Below are 10,975 nucleotides of genomic sequence, written 5' to 3' on the forward strand. Positions count from 1 at the left end.
AATCAAATTTCATGGCTGATTCTTGTTCAGATATGTATACAAGTGTTCAATGTTTGTTATGGAAGTAACATTTTTACAAAAGCTAGTAACTGTAACGATGTACCATACTGCAAAACATGATGTACACGTATGTATGTGGACAGAGGGACTTTGTTCTGTTAGTTTTATTGAAAAATCCTTGTATGTGGACAGCGGGACTTAGTTCTGTTGAACATTTTTATATGTTTTCAATCAATCAATCAATCAATCAATCAATAACCTTTCACTTATTACTCAAGAGACACTGAGGTTTCCCTCATTTACAGTGACAATGAGTACATTTCAGTAAATTTTAACCCCAGGGCCAGGTTTCCGGCTCCTTACCCAAGGGCCGGGGCCAGGGCCAAGGCAAGGTTTCTGGCTACCAGAGCCAGGTTTCCGGCTACAAACCCAAGGGCCAAGGCCAAGTCTCTGACTACCAACCCAAGGGCCTGGGCCAAGGCCAGTTTTCCGGTTATGATTCCCAGGGCCAAGGCCAGGATTCTGGCTACCAGGGCCATGTTTCCGGATACTAACCCAAGAGCCAAGGCCAGGGGCCGTATTCACAAAACATTTTATCTTAGCGCTAAGAGTACTCCTAAGGAGCACTAAAAGTTCTTAGTAAGGAGTAATTTCTTAAAACCTATTCACAAAGCTGATAAGACCAACTTTTACTAAGGAATGGGAGGGACTACTAAGCTAAGATAAGGGGGCGGGGTTGACCCTGTTGCTATGGATGACGTCATGTTCATACCTTCTATGCCCACAGTGATTGGCTGAAAGGGAATGAGAGCTAAGAGTGAATTTATGATAGAAACACTGTGGGAGATATCCATATCGTGTCGCTGTATTAAAGTTAAGAGTTTTTAATACAATTAATGACAAGTGACACTGATTTAACATGAAACCAAGATACTGCAGGGTTTCCCACACATTCGTTCACTATTAACCTATAGGCTACAATAGCGCCACATAGGTCTATTCATTTTACATTTTACAATGATTTGAATCGGGACAAATATCCTCATTGAACAGCTGCACGCCATGCACTCTCACTGTATTTCTCTCAACAGCGACTATGCAGCAATAGTCAGACAGCGACAAACCAGGAAATTCACAATTTGGAAACAACAGCCGGCGAAATCGTAAAGTGCATGCGGAAGGAAAAAGGCGAGACGCGCACCTATACAGACAGCGGACCTGTGGAACGGAGGAGATGCTGCGAAGCGCCACATAGGCTATAGGCCTACTCTAGTACGAAATTAAACCCAAACGTGACACCAACAGTAACTTTCAGCGCATCGTAAACCCAAAGCAACTGCAGGAAAAGGAACTTAATAAATATATATATGAATTATATGAATATAATACATATAAATGTGTCTATACTTTCTAAATATAACTTCACTAAGATCATTAAACCCTCACAGTTATTAAAGGTACCTTTTGTTAAGCTCACTATCATTAAATCTCTCCAAAATGCCATCAAATGGTTGTCTGTGAATTACTCTTAGTGACTTAGGAGTCCTCTCGAGGACTCTTAGCTTTTCATAGATTTAGGAGCTAGTTTTAGCGCTAAAATGCTTTGTGAATTAAACTTATCTTAAAAAGTTAGGAGTCCTAAAATTAGGAGTGAAACGCCCCTTATTTTTGAGAGTTACTCCTAAATCAGCACGTTAGGACCTACTCTTAGCCTTAAAATGTTTTGTGAATACGGCCCCAGGTCTCCAACTACCAACCGAAGGCCCAGGGCCAAGGCCCGTTTTCTGGCTACCATCCCAAAGGCCAAGGCCAGGACTCTGGCTACCAGGGGCATGTTTCCAGCTAACAACCCAAGGACCAAGGCCAGGATTGTGGCTAGAAAACCAAGTGCCAGGGCTAAGGCCAGTTTTCTGGCTACTATCCCCAGGGCCAGGGCCAGGATTCTGGCTACCAGGGCCAGGATTCCGGCTACCAGGGCCAGGTTTCCAGCTATCAACCCAAGGGCCAGGGCCAAGGCCAGGTTTCCGGCTACCAAACCAAGGGCCAAGGCCAGGTTTCTGGCTACCAGGGCCAGGTTTCGGGCTACCGCGGCCAGGTTTCCAGCTACCAAGGCAAGGTTTCCGGCTACCAGGGTCAGGTTTCCGGCTACCAACCCAAGGGCCAAGGCGAGGATTCTGGCCTACTTGCTTGATTTCTTTATAAATACAGAGGTTATTGGTCGTTTTGGAACATGTATTTCCCAATTTAAAACCAAAATAAAGAAGCATTGATAATTCAGAAAATAAATCTTGTTGGCTTACACTAGCATGCTGTTTTACAAAATAACTCAATAGTTGAAATAATACAATGTGTTTTCCCCTTAAATTGACTAAATGCATTTCAAAAACAGTAATAGTGTGGCACTTCTGTAAACTTACTGAAACTTGCCTGGGCCATCACTCTCACGCATTCATCAGACTTTTCTCTGCGCTGTCTGAGCTGATAGATAACTTGTGTTGCCAATGTGAAGTGGAGTCTTAAACTAGTTTAGCTTTGCACAGCACTACTTTCTGTCCAGCTAAATATCCCCATAGAACCGCGCTGCATCTCTTTCATAGTATAATATAATAGATAGATAGTTTATTTTCACCACCGGTTAAATATTGTCTTGCTCCTGCTTGTCTCCATGTTTAAATAAATTCTGCTTTATATAAAAATGCATGATAGCCACCCAAAAATGTATTATTGGCCAGCCGGACAAATTAGGGTTTGAAAGTCCCCATATAAAAAAATCCAAGATGGCCACCATATTGATTTCGGAAAATGGAATCATACATTTTCTGATTCGTTATTCTTTCAAAAATGTATACTGTTCCTAATCCCCCAAAATTACACAAGGTACCGTACTGTCACTGATGGATTGATATATTCTTTATTCATTCCCAATAGGAAATTGTATTGTTTCAGTAGCAAATAATAATAAATAATCATTTATTGTAATTTTTAAATTTTTTATATGCATTTTCCATTGTCTCTGATTGATTGATTGAGTCTCCTCTTCTAGCACTAAATAATAATAATAATAATAATAATAAATTTTATTTATATAGCGCTCTTCTCTCACTCAGAGCGCTTTACAAAAACAAAACAATAAACAAACAAAAAGAACATGTAGAGTTGGGTTGGTGGGTGAACTAGGGGTAGGTGGAGGAGAAGAGATGGGCTTGAGTTTGGACTGGAAGATGGTGAGGGACTCACGGCTGTTGGGGGAGGCTGTTCCAGAGCCTGGGAGCTGCCCTGGAGAAAGCTCTGTCGCCAAGGCTGCAGAGTTTTGATGTGTGGGTGGAGAGGAGACTGGCTGAGGAGGATCTGAGGGCCCGGTGAGGTTGATAGGGGGAGAGGAGGTCAGTGAGATATGTGTGTGTGTGTGTGTGGGGGGGGGGGGGGGCAGATGGTGGAAGGCTTTGTAGGTGATGACCAGGAGTTTGTAATCGATCCGGAATGAATTGGGGAGCCAGTGGAGCTTTTTGAGGACTGGGGTGATGTGGTTCCACGAGTTGGTGTGAGTGAGGAGACGGGCAGCTACATTCTGGATATGTTGGAGTCTGTTGATGGAGGTGGTGCTGATGCCGGCGAGGAGTGAATTGCAATAGTCAAGGCGGGAGCAGATGAAGGCATGGATGAGTCTTTCAGCAGCGTGGGATGTGAGGGAGGATCTAATCTTTGCAATATTACGGAGGTGATAGAAGGAGGTTTTGGCATTGTGGCGGATGTGGGGTTCAAGGGAGAAGGCGGGATCAAAAATTACGCCAAGATTGCGGGCCTGGGGGGAGGGGGAGACCGTGGTGCCATCGATAGTGAGTGTGTGTGGGGTGGGGTGGGGGGGGGGGGGGATTTGGAGCCAATTAGAAGGAGTTCAGTTTTGTTGTTGTTGAGTTTGAGGAAGTTAGTTTTCATCCAGAGTGTTAGTGAAGACAGGCAGGATTCAATGTGGGAGATGGGGGGGGGGGGGGGGTACCTACAACTGCACAGTTGTAGGTACCATGTATTATAAAGTCCATCAACATTCAGGTGATTTACTCGGAAAGCCATATTTTTTTACCGTTTCCCCAGTAGTATGGTTGCTAAATTGCAATCAGGGCACATGACAGTGGGAAGGGGTTTCCAAAGATGTGCATGGGATTTCAGAAACAGAGATTTAAACCAACTTTAATACAGCAGCCAGCATGCTGGTAGTCAGTAGCAGACTAAACTATTCTGTGAGACATACAACTTTCTATCAGCTTGATCTGTCAAAATCTTAATGGATTAAAAAGAAGCCATGAACAAATACCATGCATTTGAATAATACAGCAATCTATCACTTAGACATGTTTGTTTGCTTTCAGAATTTATTTTATTACACGTATTACAATAAGACCTATACAAACGTACTCTTAAAGTGGAATGTGACTTGACAGGAAAATTGCTTTTTATTATAACAACTCTTGAGCTTACCCATAAATAACAACTTTGTGTTCTCTTGGTACTTTAAAGTTAATTATTTATCGTGTATTGGATGTGCCAGCTGATTCAAGTTCATATAGAGTTATGCAAGGCTGAGACAAAGGTGCAGAGAGGGTCTGTGAGATGGACTGGTCTGATTGCAGCTGCTTAGGTGATGATGCATGGACTGCGGGACTCTGGACGCTGGATGAGGACACGGGGACGTTGTTAATCTGATCCACCTCACCATCATGGGCGTCAGATTTGACTGTTGCCACTTTCTGAAGGAGTTGTCGCAGCTGAAAAACAATGCACAAACTCTTGAACACTTGAAGATAACAATTTCATAAAAATGCAATTTACATTTTACAATCAATTAAAATATTTTTAAAAGGTACATTAGACTTCTCAGAGATATTCTCATGTTTACCTGGTACTATTGTAAACAAATTCCCGACATGAAACTGTGTCTCAGGAGAGTCCATGAAGTAATAATACATAAACAGAATGACATGGAAAATAAAATTTCACCAGTTATACAAGTCATTTATGTCATATAAAAAAATTATAATAAGATCAGCACATGGTGGTTGAAGGCAACAGGCTGGTGAGGTACTCACTGCATTTATCTGAAGAAGCGAAGGCTCTGGCTTATAATGTGTTTGATCTTTACCTGTAAGAAGACACGAAAAGACCAAACAGGTAGCCTTTACAAATGCACATTTTAGCACACAAACATGCCACAGACAGGAAATACCTTTCTATTTTAAAAAGCACTCAGAAATCCAGGGTTCACACATCTCTTTAAGCATCACATGCAAAGACTATTCAATTACTATTTAGGCCAAATTCCTCTAAATTTAAGGACCCGAAACGGCATGGATCAAGGTTGATTACTGTTACAACACAGAGTTTTTAGAATGAGAACTAGCAGCTTTACCGCAGGTGGCACCGTGAAACAAGGATGCACGGATGTCAGGTGACCCGTGCGGACAGAGAAACTGAGCCTATTTACCAACGTGAAGTTACAAATAATAATAAAAACTTCTAGTTCTTAATTTTTAGTTTTGCATAAAATATAGAAATTCAGCACTTTAATGATTGGTTTGTTTTTGCAGAGATTTTGTTTTTAAGGACCAGTGGGAACCCTGAATATCAATATTATGATGATTAAATAATTAACCAGCCAACAGTATTAGGTAATTTTGAAATGCACAGATAAAATTATGCTCAATGGTTTGGTTCGACGTACTCAAATCTACAACATTGTCCTCTTCTTTCACACTCATTTTAAAATTTTGTTTCTGCCACGGTTCCAGCTCTTCTTCTTCACACTCCAGTAAAAGTTCAGACGCTGTCAAGATTAAGGGAGATTGGGAAAAAGAGTTGGGAGTGAGTTTATCAGAATCATTTTGGAATCAAGCTTTAATCAGAGTGAATAAGAGTTCATCATGCTCACGCTTAAGCATAATACAGTTTAAGGTACTGCATCGCTTACACTACTGTAATTCCAAACTCTCAAAGATTTACCCAAATGTACAAAATAGCTGCAATCGATGTCATAATTCACCTGCAGATCTTACGCACATGTTTTGGTCCTGCCCACAACTGGTAGACTACTGGAATGGCATATTTAAATTCCTTTCTGAATCCTTGAACCTAAACCTCCAACCCAATGCCTCTATGTGTATATTTGGTACAGACTCTGATAAAGATCCAGACTTAAACAATAAACATAAAAATGCTATTGCTTTCTCAACCCTCCTAGCGCGTAGGAGAATTCTGATGGACTGGAAATCACCCCGATCCCCAAGTTGTACTGTGTGGGTGAAGGATCTTATGTTCTTTTTAAAATTAGAAAAAATTAAGTTTTCGCTTCGGGGTCAACCTGACAAATTTGGTTCTACTTGGGGCCCAATTATACAACACTTCGACAAATTGAAAAATCTCTCGGCAGACTTGTAGCTCAGAACCTTCCCCATCCAGCCTTCTGTCCTTTTTAATTTACTATAATAATCACTGTTATTATTATTTTTTATTTATTTTATTTTGACTTTATTCTTAAGTTATCTTTTATTATTGTTTATTAACTGACATGTCCTCCTGCACTCTATTGCTTTTTTTTGTTTTGTTTGTGCTCTGTACTTGGGTCACTGTTTGTCATCTAGGGTAGTGTGTATGTTCGCCATGGGGGGGAGGGGGGTTTGGGGTGTAAAAGAACAAAAATTTAATTCATTTGTATTCTGCAAGTGTTACATGCACATTGTGTGATATACATTGTATTGTTATACTTTTTCATTCAGAATAAAAAACACTATGCTAAAAAAAAAGTTCAGACGCTGTCGACCTGCAACAGAAAAACACAGACAGACATCACTGGTTTATGCAAAATTCTAAACAATTATTATTATTATTTTTACATTATTCATCTTCCAAACTATTTATAAACTTATCTGTAATTTTAAAAACAAGTAAGGTAGAGGAAAAGGCACAGAGGCACAAGACATAATTTGGGATTTTGCGGCGGGAGTAAAGTGACGGAAGCTGCTATCCCTTTGCTGTTTTTAAGCGTGGGGGTTTGGATTGAGCAGCAGACCTTATGATCAACTAGATTATACGCCGTTCCTTTTATTTGGTGATTTTTACTGGACATCAGGCCGTCGTGGTAATGTTAAACACACGTCCTTCAACTGCTAACATGGTCGCATGTATAGAACGTAGGCTATGGAACGTCAAACGCCCCCTGTTCCGCATCAACAAGCTGGCCGCATTTATACAGAGAGGCGGAACTGATTGTGTCGGCAATATTACTATCCCCCGAGGTTGTAAAATTCCCGGAACAATTTCTCGCACCTTTCTTCCCCGTTCCGCAACGGTCGCATTTATACAGCAGGGCTTGGGCCGAAATTCCGGCATATTCCCAGCTTTCACTGGCTGTGTAAAAGGGGCTAATGTTTCCTATTACATTAATAAGCATTCCAACATTCAATATCTGCCACCACACTATCAAACTGAACTGGGGCTTGGCAAAATGGCCAAAGAGTTCCCATGATAAATGTCATATAATTATTTATTTCAGGTTTAAAGCCCTATTGTTGTTCCTGAGTCAAAGTGAATTGTGGTTGAACTAATGCTGATACTGGGTTAGCCTGGTGCTTGTCGGCGGTATTTCATTTTTTGCTTTCTGCCTGTTTGTTATCGAAAGGTAAAAAAACAAAATAACTCTTAACTACTGAAGTTGAGTGAACTTACTTCTTGTTGATGATGCGGTTAAGATGCCTTAACTCTCCTCTCTCATGGGTAGTTTGAATTATTTAAAAAACCTTTAGCAAACAATTTTTAAAAGTACTGTTTGAAAGGGGTTGCTCATGCTGACAAACCCAGAGAAATATCAATCAGCTCTGCACTGCTAGAGACTGACAATTGTCTAATTGAAGTCACTTGAGTAATTGTATTGCATTTCATTAATCAATCCACATATTATATACAACTTTTTCCAATAAAAGTAAACAAATTTGGTTGCGTAAAATTCACATTGACCACAAAGACAGAACTCCTTTCTTTCATCTGCGCGACTTGGCCTTAATTATCTTTAGAGGATCTTCAAAGTAAAACCAAGAAAACATTTCTGGGCTCTTTAAAGCAGAGGTCCTTTTCACAATATAGAGTTATGGACTGCATGAATACTGAGACGAAATAACTACTCTTTGTTCTACTCCAAAAAGACAAGGAGAGTCAAAACTAACTAGTCTGCCATTTTCACAGCAGTGTAAAATCTGTTTGGAGATATACTTGGAATAGAATTGAGGAATCTTTAAGTATGTTTATGCAGAGTTTGGAACCTGAGTGCATATTACACTCTGAAAAACAATGACACGAAGTCCAAGTCTGTTTTTTTTAGTTCTTGACGGTGAAACTAAAATAAGCAACCGTCACCTGAAATGTGGTGAAGAGTGGCCTCAGGCAGTTGGTTGACTTCCTTTGCAAAGATCCCTTCCTGCTCCGTCCTATTGCTCGGTTTAATTTCTTGGTTAAAGGTTCAGTAAGCGGAATGGTCAGTTTAGCTTACTTCCTGTCAGTGAGTGCAGTTAGCAGTCCCCTCCCTCGTCCCCACATTAATGCACTGCGGTCTTCAAACAGGGAGTTATCTAGCATCATCTCAGATCCATAAGTGTGATAAAACATGATAAAAACCATCAAAACAGACATTGGGAAGGATTTTTACCTGCTCCGCCATTGTAGGCCTATACACATTCACCCATCTGTCGCTCTGCACGTGCACCGGCAGTGTGACGGGTGCCGGTTTGTAGCGTTCTCTCTTTTGATTGGTTATCAGTAGTGGGATCCCTGAAAAGTTCATTTGCTGATTACATGCATGAGTGACTGAGAGATTGGCTTTATGAAACGCGCTCACTATATGAGTGATCAGTGTATGAATAAAGAGCGATTTAACACTTATATTAACATAAATAACTTGCTTACTTCACCTTTAAGGTATGCCTTCTGAATAAAATAAAAAACATTTTGAGAGGTGTTGACTCACCTTCATAACAAATTGTGTTCTCTACCACATTGTATCTGACAAACAGGAACAATCTTTTTTTTACAAGAAACTATTTTGTTAATTAATTCTGCAATGAATTGATGCACCCCCTCTATTTTTCTTAAAATAAAACTACATAGCTAAAAAAGAAACCTACTATTACGTAGCTGTGAAACATCTGTTTACAATAACACTTTTTTTAGTAATTTCCTTATTTCCAGTATCTCTGAAATTTTGGAAAAATGCACAATCAAACATTGAGACCATTTCTTCATCCGCTTATCTGAGTATTTTCATTTGTGATAAGCTTTAAGAGAAGTTTGTGTGATCTGAGTTTGTCCAACAGGTGGCAGTCTGGAATTAATAATAGCGGGCAGAGGCGCCTCCCAATGTGGATGTCTCAGTATATGAGAAAATGTGCTTCAAAAGACCTCTTTTTGCATGACTTTTAAGTTTTAACGTGTGGAAGTCTGTATAGTCAGTAGCAATCAGTGTCACTAACTGAACATAGGCAACGCACATCATATTTGAGCCCTGCAGTTTTACCTAATATTGGCATCAGGAAATCGAAATCCGACATACACCTCTAAAATCCTCAGTCTGCAGCATCCACTGGCTTTTAGGTTAAGCTCCTAATCCTAAAAAATGTGTGCAGAAATGGTCTGAACGCTTTTACATGTTACTACTTTGTACAAGTTAGGTTACTGAACAGAAAACGTATGCCCAAATGTGTGATTTTTACATCGGGGGCAAGCATGCAAGTCATGTGTATAACTTTTGGATGACAAAGCAATAGCTTTGTCATCCAAAAGTTATACACATGACTTGCATGCATTATAAGTTCTTCCTAAATATGTAAAATAAATGTGGGTTTAAATGTGTTATTTTAACTATTACATTTTTAAAAGACTAACTTCAACTTTTATTTTGCTTAGACTTCTACTCAATGTCTTTTTCTTTTTTTAGGGATAAATTCCTTTTAGAAAAACCTTTCATCTTTTCATTTTCAGGAACGAACATACTGTAACAATCAGCATGTGCACAATAAAACAATGGGCTCCATGGTCTAGTCTACTATAAGAAAACGATGTATGTTATAATAATATATAATGTATTTATTCATAATGAGGCATGGGGTGAAGCATGTAGTTTATAAACACATTGTATCAAATACCTTACAGTTTTAGTTACCTTCCCACACAAAAACATTTTGACATATTGTTTTTATCAGGATGCAGTTTGATGTTCACTATAGGTTGATATAACAGGCCTCAGGCATTTAAACATCTGGAGGATTGGCCACCCCTAGTGACGCAACATCCGTATTGTTTCTAAAAATATTCACACATTTTGCTCTGCTGTGATTCATTCTTGATTTATATGTTTTTCATTTGTTTAATGAATTCACACTATATCTATTATAAAAACTATATCTATTATAAAAACCTTAAAATAAGAACATTTGAGCGAGACAACTTACGAAAATATATTGTGGTTTTTATTTTGTTTATTTGCACTGCACTCTTTCTACTGCAACTGTTGCACAATTATTTCCCTCTGGATAAATAAAGTTATACATACAGTAGATAGATGCTTTATTTCTCCCTGAAAGAAAATTGTATTGCTATAGTGCCAACAAACAAAACAATCAAAAATTAAATGTTCATTAAATTGAATAAAAATAGGGGGGCACTCGAGGTGTAGTGGTTAGAGCGTCCCCCTAGTGGCTCAGGCAACGCAGCAGCTCTCTGCGTGTCTTCCCCTCTTTGCCCCATTTCAACTGTCTCTCCAAATCTGTCTAATAAAGTAAAAAATGCCACAAAATAATATTTAAAAAAAAAAACCTACCTGTCCAAGAGAAGTAAGGCAACATCTATGTCTGACCAGGGCCGCCTTTATGCACGGGCTTACCTGGGCTGAAGCCCCAGGGCCTACAAGGATCAGGGGCCTCTAAAAAAAAAAAAAAAA

Source organism: Ammodytes marinus, assembly GCF_949987685.1.
Source record: "Ammodytes marinus genome assembly, chromosome: 1".
NCBI lineage: Eukaryota > Metazoa > Chordata > Actinopteri > Uranoscopiformes > Ammodytidae > Ammodytes > Ammodytes marinus.